Source organism: Scyliorhinus torazame, chromosome 3 (genome assembly GCF_047496885.1).
Source record: "Scyliorhinus torazame isolate Kashiwa2021f chromosome 3, sScyTor2.1, whole genome shotgun sequence".
NCBI lineage: Eukaryota > Metazoa > Chordata > Chondrichthyes > Carcharhiniformes > Scyliorhinidae > Scyliorhinus > Scyliorhinus torazame.
Genome location: NC_092709.1, coordinates 155,542,559 through 155,561,419, shown reverse-complemented (window position 1 = coordinate 155,561,419; position 18,861 = coordinate 155,542,559). Strand labels below are relative to the sequence as shown.

At 45.9% G+C, this 18,861-nt stretch overlaps 1 protein-coding gene and 1 long non-coding RNA gene across 13 annotated transcripts in view; one reads left to right on the top strand and one right to left on the bottom strand.

Annotated features, from left to right (window-relative positions):
* Positions 1 to 18,861, top strand: part of LOC140408768 (LIM domain-binding protein 2) — a 728,711-nt gene that overhangs the window by 571,940 nt on the left and 137,910 nt on the right. The window lies entirely within an intron of this gene.
* On the bottom strand, positions 660 to 8,930 carry LOC140409546 (uncharacterized). Its single transcript, XR_011940385.1, has 2 exons — positions 8,672 to 8,930; positions 660 to 861 (listed from the first exon to the last, which is right to left on the bottom strand). It is a non-coding gene; the product is annotated as an uncharacterized lncRNA (long non-coding RNA).

Genomic DNA, 18,861 nt, shown 5'->3' with positions numbered 1-18,861 from the left:
GGTTTTCCTCTGCCCTTTAGATCCTTGCTTTCATTTGACATACATTCTAATGCAGAAAACTACCATAATTATTAGCGTCAACTTGATAGGGTGCCTGCATTAGCAGCTGAAAAGCAATATGTGATTTGGGAGGACAGATCTGTACTTAAATTCATTTCCCAAGTTTCTGCAAAGATAGTGTCAGAGGTCAATCTGGGCGAAGACATTATTTTTCCATTATCATATCTTGCTCCACGCAAATCTGTGATATGTTTCAGTATGTTAATGTAAGTAGGATGCTTGGTTACTATAGTGATAACACAAATTATGTTAGCTAAGCTAGTCAGTTATTATTATCCTGTCAAAGCATAATATTGTCCAGTCCTGGTGGAAAGAAAGAATGACTAGGTAGCTTTTAGGCAATCTTCCTAATATCACCCGCTTTGGCTCAGTGTCAATTTCTGTCTGATTGAAATTCTGTGTAACACCTCTGGCCTTTTCTTTAATGTTCGAAGCATTATGCAAATATGCTATTGTAGTTACCATCATATGACAGTGACATCTATTTAGTTATTAAGATGCTAACATGATGTAATAGCTAATTAAGTGTGTAATCACAATTTTTGAAATGCATACTCGGTTGTAATACTGAAAGATATATTACTAGTGAGCCAAAAAAAAACTTTCTATATTGCTTTTAATTCAGAATTGGGTGAATGTACTGGTCTGAATTGAAATTGCTTGGATTCGAAGTGCCGCTAAAAGACCAAACCTCAAGGGGGAGCCAGGCAGAAGATGTAACATAAAAGCAAATTACTGGGGATGTTGGAATCTGAAACAAAAGCAGAAAATGCTGGAAAATCTCCGCAGGTCTGACAGCATCTGTGGAGAGAGAACAGGGCTAATGTTTAGAATCTGGAGAAGATGTAAGATAATCAGTCATGAATCTTTCACCTCAAATATTCATGGAAGTTTCACCCAAATTCATTTAAGACCTGACTAAAGTTGGAGCTAACACGGCAAGAAACAAGTCTTGTAGTTCTGATCCCGTCAACTCCATTCTTGTCAGTGCTGCTAAGTACACTTTAGACCTGAATTTGCTGAAACTTACATTGTAATAAAGACCAATCTATGGTGTATGCCATCATTATGGTGCAGAAATTCCGGCAAATGATGGAATGAGTGACCTATGCTCTTACATAGCTGGGATTACATACAAACTTATGAAATAGGAGAAAAGGTAGGCCATTTGGCACTCAAACCTGCTCTACCATTCAATAAGATCATTGCTAATCTGATCGTGGCCTCAACTCCACATTCCTTCCTACCCCCAATACACTTTGACTCCTTTGTCAGTCAAGCATCTATCTAACCCAGTCTTAAAAATATTCAGTGACCCAGCCTTCACTGCTCTCTGGAGAAGAGAGTTCCACAGACCCGTGACCGTTTGAGAAAATAAAATTCTCTCCATCTCAAATGGGAGACCGCTTATTTTTAAACTGTGCCTCTTAGTTGTTGTTTCTCCCACAAGGGGAAACATCCTTTCAGCACCCGCCCTGTCAAATCCCTCAGGATCTTACATGTTTCATTAAGATTGCCTTTCATTCTTCTAAACTCCAATGGATACAGGCCCAACCTTTCCTCATAAGATAACCCCTCATTCCATGAATCAGTTCAGTGAACCTTCTCTGAACTGCTTCGAAAGCAATTATGTTACTTCTTAAATGAGACCAAAAACTGTACACAGTACTATAGATGTGGTCCCCCCCAATATTGTTTTATATTACATTCCCCTTGAAATAAGCAACTACGTTCATTCGCCTTTGTAATCATTTTCTGCACCTGCAGATTGGCTTTTGTGATTTATGTACAAGGACATATCCCTCTATATATCAAGAGTTCTGCAATCTCCCTCCATTTAAATAATATGCGGCTTCTTTATTCTTCCTGCCAAAGTGAACAACTTCACATTTTCCCACATTATACTCCATCTGACAACGTTTTGCCCACTCGCTTAACCAATCTATATCACTTTGCAAACACTTGTAACAGTCCTCCCTGTCTATTCTCTTATTTCCTCTTTCTTTTATTTTTGCTTACATTTTTGATCCATGGATGATTAATGGACATTTGTCTTTGAGGCAAGCGGCCTGTGTCTTTAATTCAGCAGAGGATTTCAGCAGCAGGAGAGATCACAATGCTAGTCTGTGCTGGTTCATACTGACATTGTAGGCGGATCGCAACAATGGCACTGATTGACTGTGACTCGGTTTCATTGATTTGCCTGCTGGCCAATAACTTGGCCCAAAAGGCTGTGCTTTGCCCGGTAACTGATGCTGATTGAATCTGATCCCACTGGAATGATTTTCAGAGCTCCAAGGGTTGAGTTTGGTTTCAGTTTTGGTCTTGGCAGCCCCAGGTAAGGACCTGCAATCCTCTCCTCTCCGTTTTTCTCCAGAAAGGCTGTGTTTCTGAACTGGCAAAGAACCTGGATGAGTCTATGCACAGGCAGAGTCCAGAACCGATCAACTCTTTCTACAAAAGATAAATGCCTGAATGCGAACCTTGAGCTGAAGGCCTAGTTTGATGAGAAATAACGTTTCTCTCCAGAAAACATGCTGTCTGTGATTACTGCATTTTTCTGGGCTACAGGGACATGAATGAATGACTCTACGAATAAGACCATTACGGGCTGCAAAGCAGAGACTTTAATCTGCAAGATTACTGTGAAGAAAGTTTGCTAAAGAACCATCATTCAAAGCAAAGACTCTTATGTTTTGATATTCATTGTTATTATTTATTTACTCCTTTCCACCCCTCTATTTGTCTGTCTTGTGTATGTAGGTAGCGGGTGGGACACAGTTGAAGGCCTTGTTGTCTAGTGTTTACTGCATGTTTCATGATATTCTTGGTATAAATAAACAGTGGTTGTGTTTAAACTTCCAAACCTGGTGACTGTGGTTATTGGACAACCAAGGGGCCAAAGACTTGGATATCTTTATAAGAATTATTGGTTATTTCACTTATGTTGTGACTCAGCATGTGGGCCTGGAATTGACCGTGCACTAGCCCAGGGTGTTGTAAAACTCCTATGTCCTCTTCATCACTTACTTTCCTACCTGTCTCTGAGCCATCAGCAAATTTAGCAACCAAACATTTAGCTCTGCCATCCAAATCGTGAATGTAGATTATAAATAGGTGAGGCACCATCACTGATCATCCCAGCACTGCTCGCTGTGGCACTCCACTAGTTACATCTTGCTAACCAGAAATGACCCATTTATCCCTACTCTTTGCTTCCTGTAAGTTACCCAATCCTCTATCCATGCTAATATATTACCCCTCTTATTTTGTATCATAACATTTGAATGTGGCACCTTGTCAAACAGTTTCTGGAAGTCTACGTGCACCATATTTATGAGTTTCCTTTTACCCATATAACTTGTTGGTTTCTCAAAGAGCTTGAATAAATCTGTCAAACAAGATTTCATTTTCACAAAACCATGTTGTCTCTGCCTGATTGTACTGAGATTTTCTAAGTGCCCCATTATAACCTTCATAATAATAGATTCCAGCATTTTCCCTATGACAGATGTTAAGTTTTAAAAAAATAAATTTAGAGTACCCAATTATTTTTTTCTCCAATTAAGGGGCAATTTAGGATGGCCAATCCACCTAACCTGCACTTCTTTGGGTTGTGGGGGTGAAACCCACACAGACTGACAGATGTTCAGTTAACTGGCTTGTAACTTCTTGCTTTCTGCCTCCACGTTTCCCCCCCCCCCCCACCCTTTCTTGAATACATTCGCCATTTTCCAACCTGAGAAGACCTGACCAGAATCGAAGGAATTTAGGAAAATTTAGGAATTTAAGAAAATTCAATCCAATGCCTCTACAATCTCAGCAGTGAACACTTTCCACACCCTAAGATGAAGTACATCAGGAAATGGGAACTTGTAAGCTTTTAGTTTGAATAATTTTCTCAGTACTATTTCACTCATGGTTGTAATGGTTTCAAGTTTCTCCCTTTCATCTCTTGCAGCATACTTATTTCTGTAATGTTATTTGTATCCTGTACCATGAAGACAGATGTAAAATATCTGTTTAATTCATCGGCCATTCCTTATTTTCATTATTAATTCCCCAAACTTACACTGTAGAGGAGCAACATTTACTTTACTCACTGTTTTCCTTTTTAAATACCTGTAGAAACTCTTACTATTTGTTTTTATATCTCCAATTAGCTTTCCTTCATAGCCTAATTTCTCCCACCTTTTATTCAGCCATTCTTTGCTGTTTTTTAAAAATAAATTTAGAGTACCCAATTATTTTTTTCCAATTAAGGGGCAATTTAGCGTGGCCAATCCACCTACCCGACACATCTTTGGGTTGTGGGGGCGAAGCCCATGCAAACATGGGGAGAATGTGCAAATTCCACATGCACAGTGACCTGGAGCCGAGATCGAACCTGGGACCTCGGCGCCTTGAGACGGCAGTGCTAACCCCTGCTGTTTTTTAATATTCTGACCTATCTTCTAAACTACCACTAGTCTTTCTGAAATTATATGCTTTTTCATTCAATTTGATTCAGTCTTTAACTTTTTTCCTTTTAACTTTAACTTCCATGGATGGTACATCTTTGTTTTTCACTGAAATTTATCTTTGCTGAGTGTTACAAAATATCTCCTTAATCGTCTGCCACAGCATTTCTATTGACTCATCCCTTATCATAATTTCCCATCTTACTTTAATCAGCTGTGTCTTCATGCCATCAAATTGCCCTTATTAAGTTCAGAACTCTAGTCTTAGACCCACTCTACTCCCTCGAACTGAATGCAAAATTCAATCGAGTTATGACCACGGCTACCTAGGGAACCTTTACTATGAGGTAGGTAATTGATCTTGTCACATTGCACATTACCAGATCGAGAATAGTCTGCTCTCTTGTTGGCTTTAGCATGTGCTGCTCAAAGAAATTGCCCTGAAAACACTCTATGAACCATCTTCAGACGACATTTCCAGACAATCTGATTCGCCTAATCCGTTTGTGGATATAAAATCACCCATGTTTATCACCATACCTTCCTCAAAAGCCCCTATTGTTTATTGTATACTTCATCCTACAGCATGGTTACGGTCCTGGAGCCTGTAAACTACTCACAGAAGTGACTTCCTACCTTTATTATTTCTTATCTCTACCAAACTGATATAGTTACAAATTGCAAATTGTTGGGATTCTCGTACTGGATCTTAACATAGTGAACAGCATCATTTTGAAAGGTTTCCATATGAAGTGGTTTAAGTAGGGTGCTCTTTCCAAGGGCTGGTGCAGACTTGATGGGCCGAATGGCCTCCTTCTGCACTGTAAATTCTATGATTCTGTGATCCGTGGTCAGACTCCAGATTGTGGGGGAGCGGGGAATCCGATTAGAGGCCAATAATGGTTTTAAGTAGATTGTCAAGAGGCTCAGACTTCACACTGTATGGGCGGGATTTACTGACCAACCCACCCCGTGTTTTCAGGTGGCGGAAGTGGCGTGGCAGTGGGATTTACCGACCCTGCCATTGTCAATAGGATTTCCCGATGACTGCATCCCTCATCGCTGGGAAACCCATGCGCCTGCGTGGCGGCAGAATATCCCACCAGCGTGAACAGGTAGACAGTGCCCTATATTTTTATAAAGTATATATCGATAAACTTGCGGCGAATTTTGAAATTTTAACAAACTGGACAAAGACCCTCAAACAACAACAGTTAACATCTGAAACCAACATCTTGTTATTTCTAAAGAGATCCTAAAACCTTGTATGGGCCACAGAGACAAAATTCAAAGGGAACCATTCAAAGGCCATCTACATGGCCATACTGGAAAGGATTCTGAGAGATAAGATTTATGATTATTTAGAAAAACATAGTTTGATTAAAGATAGACGGCATGGATTGGATTGGATTTGTTTATTGTCACGTGTACCGAGGTACAGTGAAAAGTATTTTTCTGCGAGCAGCTCAACAGATCATTAAGTACATGGGAATAAAAGGGAATAAAAGAAAATACATAATAGGGCAACACAACATGTACAATGTAACTACATAAGCACTGGCATCGGGTGAAGCATACAGGGTGTAGTGTTAATGAAGTCAGTCCATAAGAGGGTCATTTAGGAGTCTGGTGACAGTGGGGAAGAAGCTGTTTTTGAGTCTGTTCGTGCGTGTTCTCAGACTTCTGTATCTCCTGCCCGATGGAAGAAGTTGGAAGAGTGAGTAAGCCGGGTGGGAGGGATCTTTGATTATGCTGCCCGCTTTCCCCAGGCAGCGGGAGGTGTAGATGGAGTGAATGGATGGGAGGCAGGTTTGTGTGATGGACTGGGCGGTGTTCATGACTCTCTGAAGTTTCTTGCGGTCCTGGGCCGAGCAGTTGCCATACCAGGCTGTGATGCAGCCCGATAGGATGCTTTCTATGGTGCATCTGTAAAAGTTGGTAGGGGTTAATGTGGACATGCCGAATTTCCTTAGTTTCCTGAGGAAGTATAGGCACTGTTGTGCTTTCTTGGTGGTAGTGTCACGGTGGTGGGGTGGAGTGTTGCAGAATCCAGAGCTTCCCACCCACCTCCTGTGACAGAGTCTACGGTGCCAGGATTGGTCTATTCAGCCACTGCAGAACCCACCCCCCTGAAGTGGAAATATGTCATCCTCGACCCTGAGGGACTGCCGAAGAGGAGAAGGGGAACATAAAAGTCTGAACCTAAGGCACTCAGAATCAATATTGCTATTGTGTAGTGTTCTGGACCCATGATTTTGCAGGGTTGATTTTTCTAGTGTTTCACATTTCCCACATTTAGCAGTATAACAGAGTGACACTTCGTATTACAAGATCGATAAGATTTGAGCACTGCTGCAATGCAGTTCATAAAAAAATCCAAGTAGGAATTTAACATAATATTTTCTAACCAAGAAGAATTGCATTAAACAAGAGTGAAGAGCAGTGACTCTGACTTCCAATGCAAAATACAATAATGCATTGGTTCATTTATGTGATGGTTATTATCCTTGTATTCATTCCTAGCATCTTATTTGAAGCTTTTTCTGTACAGCTATCTGCATCTAAGACATAATTTAAATGTATATTTTTAATGGAATTGCTATTTTTAAAAATTGCTCCAGCAGTATCACTTCATCAACTTCGCATTTACATATGCCATTTGCAAACTCCAGACCTCTTTGCACAGAAGACTATTTTGCTGCATGAACAGGCTCTATTTTAATAATTGTAATAATGTTGTAATAGTGTTGTAATAATTTTCAAAGCCTGATTTTCTGTCACATTTCCATATTTTACTTGCTAATTTTCTTGACCTACAAAATGCAGTGGGTAATTATAGATAGATGTACTCAAATCATTTCATGAAATTATGGGGGAAAAATTGACAATGTAATGTGATTCTTCTGGATTAAGGAGCAGTTGTGTAGATGCACTGAATTTTTTTGCTAGATTCTGAGCGCAATCTACGGCCTCGCTGCACCCGAATAGCAACACGCCGCAGTGCGTAGTAGCCGGTAAGAGAGACCCTGCGCCCGGATCTACCCAGCTCGCTACACCTCCCGAGATCTTACGTGATCTCACAAGACATAGCAATGTGAAGCCCGCCCATTGTGGGCGGGATCACCTTTTGGCAAATCTGCATATTAGAACCAGACAGCTAGTCTCACTCTTGTTGTTCCCTGAGGTAGCCAAGGCAATGGGATCTCTCCCCTTTGCCTTGGGAGACTTTGGGGGTCGCCAAGGGATTTGGAGGACCTCAGGTGTATGCCCTCTGGGCAGGGAGGCACCCTGACACTGCAAGCCTGGCCCTGGCACTGCCAGCCTTGCACCCTGGCAATGCCACCTAGGTGCCAACCTGGCATTGTGAAGGTGCCCAGGTGACTCTGCCAGGGGCACTGCCAGTATACCAGACTGGCAGTGCCAAGCTGGCATTTTTCACATGACAGTGATCGGGTTGGTGGGTGCACTGCACGGGTGTAGGGGGGCGTGGGGACCCCCTAATAGTGAGTTGGGGCTTGGGGGGTGGGGATTCGGGGATCGTGTCAGGAGCTCGAGAGATCGGGCTCCATTTCTCACTGCACTGAGGAGTTCCGTTGAGTGGCGCCCCTCAGTACAGAAAAGGGGGCTGAACTCAGTGCAGCCTTGGGCGCCCGTTTCTATTGGATTTGTTTATTGTCACATGTACCGAGGTACAGTGAAAAGTATTTTTGCTTGCAGCTCAATAGATTATGGTTTTGCGCTGTAGTCATCAATCATAGAATTTACAGTGCAGAAGGAGGCCATTTGACCCATCGAGTCTGCACATGGCCAATTCACCTAACGTGCACATCTTTGGTCTGTGGGAGGAAACCAGAGCACCCAAAGGAAACCCACGCAGACACCGGGAGAAAGTGCAGACTCCACACAGACAGTGACCCAAGCCGGGAATCGAACCTGGGACCCTGGAGCTGTGAAGCAACTGTGCTAACTACTGTGCTGCCCACAGGTCAATAAATAGGAGTCAGATGTAGGAGTCCTTGTTGTCGAAATGCTGCAGGGATGAGTGTAGGGTAAGGGAGATGGTGTCTGCTGTGGACCGGTTGCAGCGGTATGCGAATTACAGTAAATCTAGGCATTCTGAGAGTATGGACTTCATTTGCCTCATGACCAACCTCTCGAAGCACTTCATTATGATCGATGTCAGGGCCACTGGACGGTAGTCATTCAGGCACGTTGTCTGGTTCTTCTTTGGCACTGGTATGATGGTGGTCTTCTTGAAGCAAGTGGGGACCTCGGAACGGAGTGAGCGGATGGGCGTTAGATAGCGGGGTGTTTCTCAGTGCTGTGAGTGCCAGGAAACACGCGGCTAAACACGCTAGTTATGGGACTCTGTTCCCATTTAATTAGATCGGGCCCTCTATGTGTTCACAATATCTACAGGAAAAACCAAATAAATTCAAATCACCTTATGTTGAATTTGCAAAGCAAGTCCTCCAAATTACAATTTTAAAATAAACCAATACTGGGCATAGAAATTTCCTTATTACCTATAAATAATTTCTAAAATAATTTTCATTAATTATTACACCAGTATCATTAATATAACTTATAAACATCATTAAGCATCCAGAGCATAAAGCACACTGACAATTGGCATTCACACACCCTGCACTGACCCAGAAACAGAATTGAACGTTTGTGTCAAAATTGAACAGTGTTTGTCAGAATATAAAGATGCCATGTGCTGACGATTTTATAACTCCAGACTAGTCTTGAGCTTCAAATACTGGATTGAAACCTTTGTGTTATTGGAATCCCTCAATTAAATTGCCATCTTTTATTCATTCCTCAGTATCCATAATTCTCAAAGGTATCGTACTTCCTGGTTGCATACCCTGGCTGACTGAATGCTGGAGTTGATAAAATGCTCTCCCGGGTCTTCATGGAATCATAGAATTACAGTGCAGTAGGAGGCCATTCGGCCCATCGAATCTGCACCAACCTTGGAAAGAGCACCCTACTTAAGCCCACGCCTCCACCCTATCCCCGTAACCCAACCTAACCTTTTGGACACTAAAGAGCAATTTAGCATGGCCAATCCACCTAACCTGCACAACTTTGGAGTGTGGGAGGAAGTGCAAACTCCACACCATCACCCAAAGTCGGAATTGAACCTGGGTCCAATGTGCTGTGAGGCAGCAGTGTTAACCACTGTGCCACTGCCCTCACTAACAACAGTCTTTATCTTGCCAGTAGCAAGTGCTCAAGCATGTCCGATGAGAACAACATGTGGACATTTAAGAAGGTAACTCAAGGCCAACTAATGTGACAACTGGGATGAGGTACTTGGTCATATGGAAAAGCTGCATTAGAGAACAGAAGGTTCAGGAGTGATTATAATTGGAATACTCAAATTCTAGAAGGGTGTAGGCAAGATGAATGTTGATGTGTTTAATGCAATCATAACACTGAGTGACTGTCATGAACACTGAGAAGTGTAGGGGTGAAGTTACAGTATAGAGTTAACTACGCTATGTTGAAAATGTTGAGTTTAGGGAGTAGACTGCCAAGGGAGGCAGTGGTCTCTCATTGAATCAGTACATTAAAAAGGGAATACCTGTTGAAAACGTTTATGGTGAAGAGAATTGTGAGATACTATGGGCGTGATTCTCCGCTCCCGCGCCGGTTTGGAGAATCGCATGGCACGCCATTTTTCCCCGTGACGCTGGTCCGGCGCCCTCCCGCAATGCACCCAAGCGGCAGGAACGGCCCCGTCAAGTTCTGCGCGGCGCAGGCCAGAGAATCGCCCGGGACACCCAAAATGGCGATTCTCCGCTACAACCGCTATTCTCCGGCCCGGATGGGCTGAGCGGCCTGCCCAAAGCGACGGCTTCCCACCGGTCCCATCCACACCTGGTCGCTGCCGGCGGGAACAGTGCGGGAACGCTGGGGGGGGGGGGGGTTCTTTCAACGGGGTTGCACTCAAAAGGGGTCTGGCCCGCGATCAGTGCCCACTGAACGGTGGGCCGGCCTCTCTGAAGGAGGACCTCCTTTCCTCCGCCGCCCCGCAAGATCCATCTGACATCTTCTTGTGGGGCGGCCTCCGCCAACCCGCGCATGCGCGGGTGACGCCAGTTAGGCGGCGGATGACGCGGCACCGCTTTTATGTGGCGCCAATGCCCGGCGCGCACTGACGATGCTGCTTTAGCGACACGCCCCCCGAGTTTCTCGCGGCCCCGACCCTAGCCCATTTTCGGGCCATGAATCGGTCGAGATCGGGGCCGTTTCGCGCCGTCGTGATCCTCGACGGCGTGGGCACTTAGTCGCGGGAGCAGTGAATCGCGCCCTATATTCTCTGACAATTGGGATAAATATTTCCAGCTTCATATTCCTCTGATTATTGGAGAGTCAGAACTCTTTGCTATATTCACGAGACTTGAACCGGAGTTGTGGTACAATCGTACAAAACTTTATTCATGCTGTACATTTTAGAATGGCCACCTCTTTTGGTAGCCCCATGGCTTCCAACAAATCCTTCACATCCTGTCTATGTTTGATTGGAGTTCCTGCTGCCATGAGGAAACCCTGTAGTTGCCATAACTGCCCCAAAATCATGAACCAGACCAAAAGCATAGCGGAAGTCGTATATATATTCCAAATAGTCCAGCAACGTCTTCACATTGCTCTCGTGCTGTTCCTCAATCTCGGAGGCGATCAGAACATCATCCACATATTTAATAATGATTGAACAGGTCCGTTATATCTCTCGGAGGTGATTTCGCAGGGCCATATGATAGACTGTTGGACTATTGTGAAATCCCTGTGGTAACCTCGTTCAGGTGTACTGTTGCCCATCGATTGTGACGGAAAACCATGGCTGTACTTCAGGGGCTAAGGAAACTGACCAAAACCCATTGGCCACATCAATCACCGAAAGCCATCTATATTCTGGAGACAGTACACTAAAGATTGTGGAGGAGTCGGCTACCAAGGGGGTCAGTCTGTCCACTTGTTGGGAGGCGTTCCTATAGTCCACTGTCAATCACCACATTCTATTCGCCTTTTTAACTGGCCAATCTGGACTGTTGGACACACTGTAGGTCTTGACCAATATTCCCCTCTCTACTAGCTGTTCCACAATACGTAAGATCCCATTTGTAGATGGGTTTTTTTTAATAAACATTTTATTGAGGTATTTTTGGTATTGTAACAACAACAAAATAAACAATGTACATGAAACTATAAACATAGTGCAAAAACTCCCTTCCTCACAGGCCCCACCTTTATTAACCCCCTACTCTAAGCTAAACTAAACCCCCCCCCTTTCCCCGCTTCTGCTGACGATTAATTTTCAGCGAAGAAGTCGACGGACGGTTGCCACCTTCGGGCGAACCCTAACAATGACCCTCTCAAGGCGAACTTGATTTTCTCCAAACAGAGAAAGCTAGCCATGTCCGATAGCCAGGTCTCCGACTTTGGGGGCTCTGAGTCCCTCCAAGCTAATAGTATCCGTCTCTGGGCTACCAGGGAAGCAAAGGTCAGAACGTCTGTTTCTTCTCCTGGATTCCCGGGTCTTCCGACACCCCGAAAATCGCCACCTCTGGACTCAGTGCCACCCTTGTTTTTAACACCATGGACATGACATCTGCAAACCCCTGCCAAAATCCCCTAAGCTTCGGACATGTCCAGAACATGTGGACATGGCTCGCTGGTCCTCCCGCACATTTTGCACACCTGTCTTCCACCCCAAAGAATCTGCTCATCTGGGCCACTGTCATGTGAGCCCGATTAACGACGTTGAATTGTATTAGGCTGATCCTGGCACATGTTGCGGACACGTTGACTCTACACAACGCGTCCGCCCAAAGACCATCCTCTATCGCTCCTCCCAGCTCCTCCTCCCACTTGCCCTTCAGCTCCTCGGTCTGCGTCTCCTCTGACCCCATAAGTTCCTTGTAAATGTCAGAGACGCTCCCTTCTCCTACCCTCTGGAAACTACCCTGTCCTGAATCTCCCTTAGCGGTAGGAGCGGGAAGGTTGACACCTGTTTACGTAGGAAGTCCCGCACCTGCAGATACCTGAATTTGTTTCCCCTTGCCAACCCAAACTTCTCCTCCAGCGCCCTCGTACTCGGAAAGCTCCCCTCTATAAACATATCCCCCATCCTCTCAATCACTGCTCCCATATCTGGAACCCCCCCCCCATTCATACTTCCCGGGGCAAACCGGTGATTATTACAGATTGGGGACCAGACCGATGCTCCCTCTGCTCCCACATGTCTCCTCCATTGCCCCCAGACTCTCAGGGCCGCCACCACCACGGGGCTGGCGGAGTACCGTGGCGGCGGGAACGGCAGAGGCGCGGTTACCAACGTCCCCAAACTGGTGCCCTTGCATGAAGCCGCCTCCATACGCTCCCATGCCGACCCCTACCCCACTTCCTGATCATGGCTATATTTGCCGCCCAGTAATAGTTACTAAAATTTGGCAGCGCCAGCCCGCCCTCTCCCCGACTCCGCTCAAGCATTACCTTCCTTACTTGTGGGGTCTTGTCCGCCCAAACGAAGTCAGTGATCACTTTGTTGACCTGTTTAAAAAAGGACCACGGAATAAAGATGGGGAGACACTGCAATACAAACAGGAATCTCGAGAGGACCGTCATCTTCACCGTCTGCAACCTCCTAGCCAGTGACAACGGAAGCGCATCCCATCTCCGAAAATTGTCCTTCATTTGGTATACTAGTCGGACCAGATTTATGCAGCCAGTCCCATTCCTGCGCCACTTGAATGACTAGGTACCTAAAGCTTCCCCCTACTAATCCAAACGGCAGCTCCCCCAATCGCCTCAGCTGTCCCCTCGCCTAGACCGCAAACATTTCACTTTTCCCCATATTTAGCTTATACCCCGAAAACCGGCCAAATTCCCCCAGAATCCCCATGATTTCTTCCATCCCCTCTATTGGGTCCGATACATACAGAAACAGGTCGCCTGCATAGAGCGAGACCCGTTTGTAGATGTTTGACTGATGGGGTACAAGCGGGGATTTTTCCAGTGAATGTGACTGGGTCCATCTGTAACAGGCCACAATCGTTTTTGTCTTTTGCCAAAATCAGATGTTCCTTTAATTCATCCTTCTTGAAGGGCCGAATATTCCAGGTGGCCCTTCCTTTGGAAAAACATAGGGACGAGTTCACCTGTGTGAGTACGTCCATACCCAGCAGTCCTTGGGTCACAGATCCCACCCACACAGGTGTCTCAATTTGGTGTTACCCCAAGTCTATGACGACGGGTATCGTCTCCAACGTGGGCACATGTCTTCCCGTTCGCCCTCTACATAGCATTTTATTGCCTGACAAGGGAACACGGGGAAGCTATTTACGAGCCGTACACGTTGGGAGGGATTCTCCGCAATCGGCGCGATGTCCGCCGACTGGCGCCAAAAACGGCGCGAATCAGTCTGGCATCGCGCCGCCCCAAAGGTGCGGAAGTCTCCGCATCTTGAGGGGCCGAGCCCTAACCTTGAGGGGCCAGGCCCGCGCCGGACTGATTTCCACCCCGCCAGCTGGCGGGAAAGGCCTTTGGTGCCCCGCCAGCTGGCGGGAAACTGACTTTGCCGGGCGGCGCATGCGCGGGGAGCGTCAGCGGCCGCTCACGGCATCCCCGCTCATGCGCAGTAGAGGGGGTCTCTTCCGCCTCCGCCATGGTGGAGACCATGGCGAAGGCGGAAGGAAAAGAGTGCCCCCATGGCACAGGCCCGCCCGCGGATCAGTGGGCCCCAATCGCGGGCCAGGCCACCTTGGGGGCACCTCCCGGGGCCAGATCGCCCCACGCCCCCCCAGGACCCCGGAGCCCGCCCGCGCCGCCTTGTCCCGCCGGTAAGAGAGGTGGTTTGATTCTCGCCGCCGGGACAGGCATTCCAGCAGCGGGACTTCGGCCCATCCGGGCCGGAGAATCGCGGGGGGGGGGGGCCCCCGCCGAATATCCGGTGCCAGAGAATTCGGCAACTGGCGGGAGCGGGATTCACGCCAGCCCCCAGCGATTCTCCGACCCGGCGGGAGGTCGGAGAATCCCGCCCGTTAATTCGGCTCTGATATCTATTAAAACAGTCCACTGATTCTTCACCTACCCTCGCATTGATATACAGGCCGTTGGCCCGTTGCTGCAGGTGGGCCAACAGGGGTAATGCGAGGGTAGGGTCTTCTAGTTTTTGCCACCTGCACTGCTGCGTCTTGCTGGCGGGTTGTGAGTTGTCTGAATTGGTCCACCAGTCTATCGGAGTCGCCCTTGTCACTCTTCCCATTACTGATATTCTGCCCCCCTTACCCCTTCCCCTAATACGGCTCGTTTTGGCCCAATGTCCTTCCTTCGCGCAATGATGACACCGCCCCGTGTGTCTGTCATTAGATGATCGCACAGTCACTTGTGCTGTCCTGACATTTGCGGTCATATCCCGTTCCAATCGGCTAAGATAGGTAAAGTGGTGCCCTCTGTATCCCAGTCGGGCTTATTAATTCTCAATGTTATGGACAATTCTGGTTTCAGGCCAGCCACAAAGGAATAAAACTACTTTTATCTATATTTACAGCGTCACCTCTCTGATGCCTGAGTGTTCGAGCCACATTGTTCTAAATCGTTCGCCATCGTCAGACACTTCCTCACTTGCTTTCTGTTGGCAGGCAGCTATCTTTCTCCAGTCTGTCTTAAACGGGTATATGCCATGCACCATGTCCTTACTTGGTCCCAACCTTCTGCCAGATTTTGCCCATCCTGATCCAATCCACTCTACTTTCTGTAACAATTCACCACCCTTATGCTCGGGGATGACACAACTGAGAATCTGGACTCCATCCATAGGGTGGAAAACATAAATTCATTTGAGACATTTTAGGACATCCCAAGTCTTGGTTCCACTCTTTCTGGGATGAGGAATCTCTTGTGACCACTTGTCAATCTTCTCTGGGTCTGCTGGCTTGTGAGAGTGGTGTGTTTTATAGATATGCGTCTTTGATGATGTCCCCGATAGTTCATCTTGTCCTTACCGTAACACCTGTAGACGAATCGTCAGACTTGGGTGGTAATCCTGCCGACTATGCCAGATTGTTATATTCACGAGACTTGAGCCGGAGTATCATACAATCATAAACGTTACATGCTGGTATCACTTCTTTCTCCACAATGCCTGCAACTTTCACAACTTTGATCGCTCCTTTCAGAGGAAGGACTGTGAGAGTGTCAATTTCTTACACGGATTGGTTGTAATATGCCACAATGGGACATTATCCCACTGATTGGGTTTATGTCATGATCACACACAACCTATTGTGTTTTCGGTGATGTCGGTTACTGAGTAATTAACTCATGTATTTTTTCCCGTATACTTTAACTTTGTTCCACAACACCTGCTGCTGACCACAGCAGTTGTATACATTAATAACCATCTACTCCTACAATAATAACCATCTACTCCTATGTTCTACAATGAATTACGACTAAATATTAAACCATCCAAATGTGGACACGCTGTTGCCATTCACTGTGTTATCTACCAGTTCTTGAGAATTGAAGAAGTTGCCTTACTGAAGGCTGACATTTGAATTCTTGACATGTTTGTACTTGAGAAATGTGCTATGTTATATTGACTACAATTATGTATATTTTTTTACTGTTTTCATACCTGATAACCCAAGTACAATTCCACGTTTAATTTTTAATCTGAGAGCTGACTTTCTTCTGTAGGAATGCTTCTTTGGCGAGGAAGGGAGAGCCTTTTTGAATACGTTCTCTCTGTCACCTTTGAATTGTTAGAATTAATCTCGGTATTGGTAATTCATAGTAGTTAATCAGCTTCTCTGGTCCCAGCTGCCACATGTTGATGTAGTATTACTCTGTCAAAGCACTTTTTTTTAACCTGAAGTGAAATTTCACATGCTTCAGCTGAAATTGCTGACATCTTTCCTAATGTCTCTGAGGAAATAATGTAATACAGTGGCATAAATTAATGTGACTAATGACCACAATGTTAATTATCTGTAGATGGTACATATATGGATACACATTACTTAAGAGGCATATGCTTCTTTAAACATTTAGTGAATTAAGTAATTGATGATCCCATCTCTTGAGTGCTCCTTTCAGCATAGTGTGTACACTAAAGTCTGAATATTTGCAAAACCAATCCTATGGGAAAGCATGTTGTGCACCATCAATCGCAAAATCAGAACTGTAGTAATGCAAAATGCTTTTCATTTTTCATTGTGAAATGATTCCAGCCTTTTAAGTTTGCAATGTATTTATCATTAAGAACTATTACACCATTCGCATTGCTGTGATTTATATGGGGGGGGGGGGGGAGTTTGAGAATATGATTAATAGTTCATCCAGTATTATAAATGCTCTTGTAATCGGATTAAAGGATTTTCACATTTTTATACATATTATTTAAAACTTTTAGAAAATATCAATGTGTACAATATGATTCAATGACTGGAGTGGCAGCTATCTGCCAAACACCTGAAAGTAGTTTATTCAAGTGATGTTAATTACTGTAGTCGGAAGCTAAACTTGCTTGTGATTCATCATAAGGACCGTAAAAGAGACAGGCTTTACAAACTGTATTATCAGTAAAGGGCACGCGAGTAGACAGGTGACTATGCTTAAGTGAGACAAGACCGAGTGAGCAGCAAATGAAGTTAATGTGGGAATTCAGTGCACGGGAGAAAGAGGTGTGGTATACACAGGAAATATTCTTAAGTTAATTAAGTGAATAATTATATTAACTAAATAACAGAAGTCCCAATGGCAGGACAGGTATTATGATGCAGCTGTGGAATGTGGGAGCTTTTGGAAGCCAAGGTGACCAATGACCAATGACAAACACCTCTGCAGAAAGTGTAAGAGGAATTACGGATCAGGATTATTAATCGGGAACTGAACTGCAGACATTGTGCAACATATTGCGGGTGGAGGAAGACAGCCATGTCTCTTAGAAAAGGGTTATCTTGTTTTGATCAGTGGTGAGGGACAGAAGGGTGTGACCATGAGTGAGTCATGTAAACGGTCTGAGCAGTGGTGGAGAAGCCTCAAACCTTGCAACTGTCAAACAAGTTTGAGGTGCTCACAACCTGTGTGGGCGATAAGGTCAGCTAAGGTGGATAAGCTGGCTGGCCATGGCATCATGGTACAAGAAGCCATTCAAGTGGGGGGAGCAAAAAGGAATGTAGTGGTAGTAAGGGAGAGTATAATGAGGGGGATTAACACTGTGCCTGCCTGGTGCCATGAATCAGGACACCTGCTCAGGGCTGGGGAGGAACCTGCAGTAGGAGAGGGAGGATCCAGCCCTCGTGGTCCATGTCGGTACCAACAGCATAGGCAGGACAAGGAAAGAGGTTGTGCATGATCAGTATGTGGAGCTAGCTACCAAATTACAGGTGCGATTTAATGGGTGCGTTGTGCTTGAACGAGAGCGAAACGAGGCTGTTGGATCGCGGGAAAGGCCAAAATTGAAAACTGCGCAGGGCATCGATCGGTGTGCGATCTAACCGCCTGTTCGCGTTGGTGAGATCAGGATCCTGCATGGCATGGTGAGAAACCAACAATCACCACTTAAGACCAATCTCCATACAATTAACGGGAACAGCCCCCAATCTAATGGCTTCCCGTGATCTAACTGCCTCCCCAGCAAGTCTCACGGGCGCCGATTAGTACGCCTTTTTAAAAACATGGTGATGGCGGATTGGCTGCTGTAGGAATCCGAGAAGGTGAGGAGCCATCCTGGCTCCCAGGCAATGAGCCTGGGGGCACTGGGGTTGCTGCCCTGCTGCTGGGGGGAGAAGGGGGTTCGGGGTGGGCTGACATCGGTGGGGGTGGGTCGCCTTTAGGGTGGGGAGTGGGGTGTCTCAGCATCCACAGGTCTGCCATGCTACCCCCGGGTCATGCACCCGTTATGGGGGCAATCCCAGGCCCTGCCTGTCTGTTTCATTGACCACCCATAACTCACTGGCCGCGCGGCCAAAGGCTATTGCCAATAGGGAATTGGCAACTGTAATTAAATGGGCACTTAACAGCTCCCAAGTGGATTCCAATGGATGGGCGGCCATGTAGCTTGTGGGGGCTTATTGCCTAGCATCCCAGTCAATCTGTGATGCGTGGACACTGTTCCTGAACACTGCAGGAAGCAACACCATGGACACAGCAGCCAACATCCGAACATCCAGGGGCTGGGCCACAGCATCGGGGACATATCCGCGACCAGAGGGTGGGTGGGTGCACCGGGGAGTGGTCCAATGCCCGGTCCAGAGAATGCTATATGCAGGTATCTGGGGTACAGGGTGTGAGGTCCAGTAGCCAGGGACCCCTGCTGCGG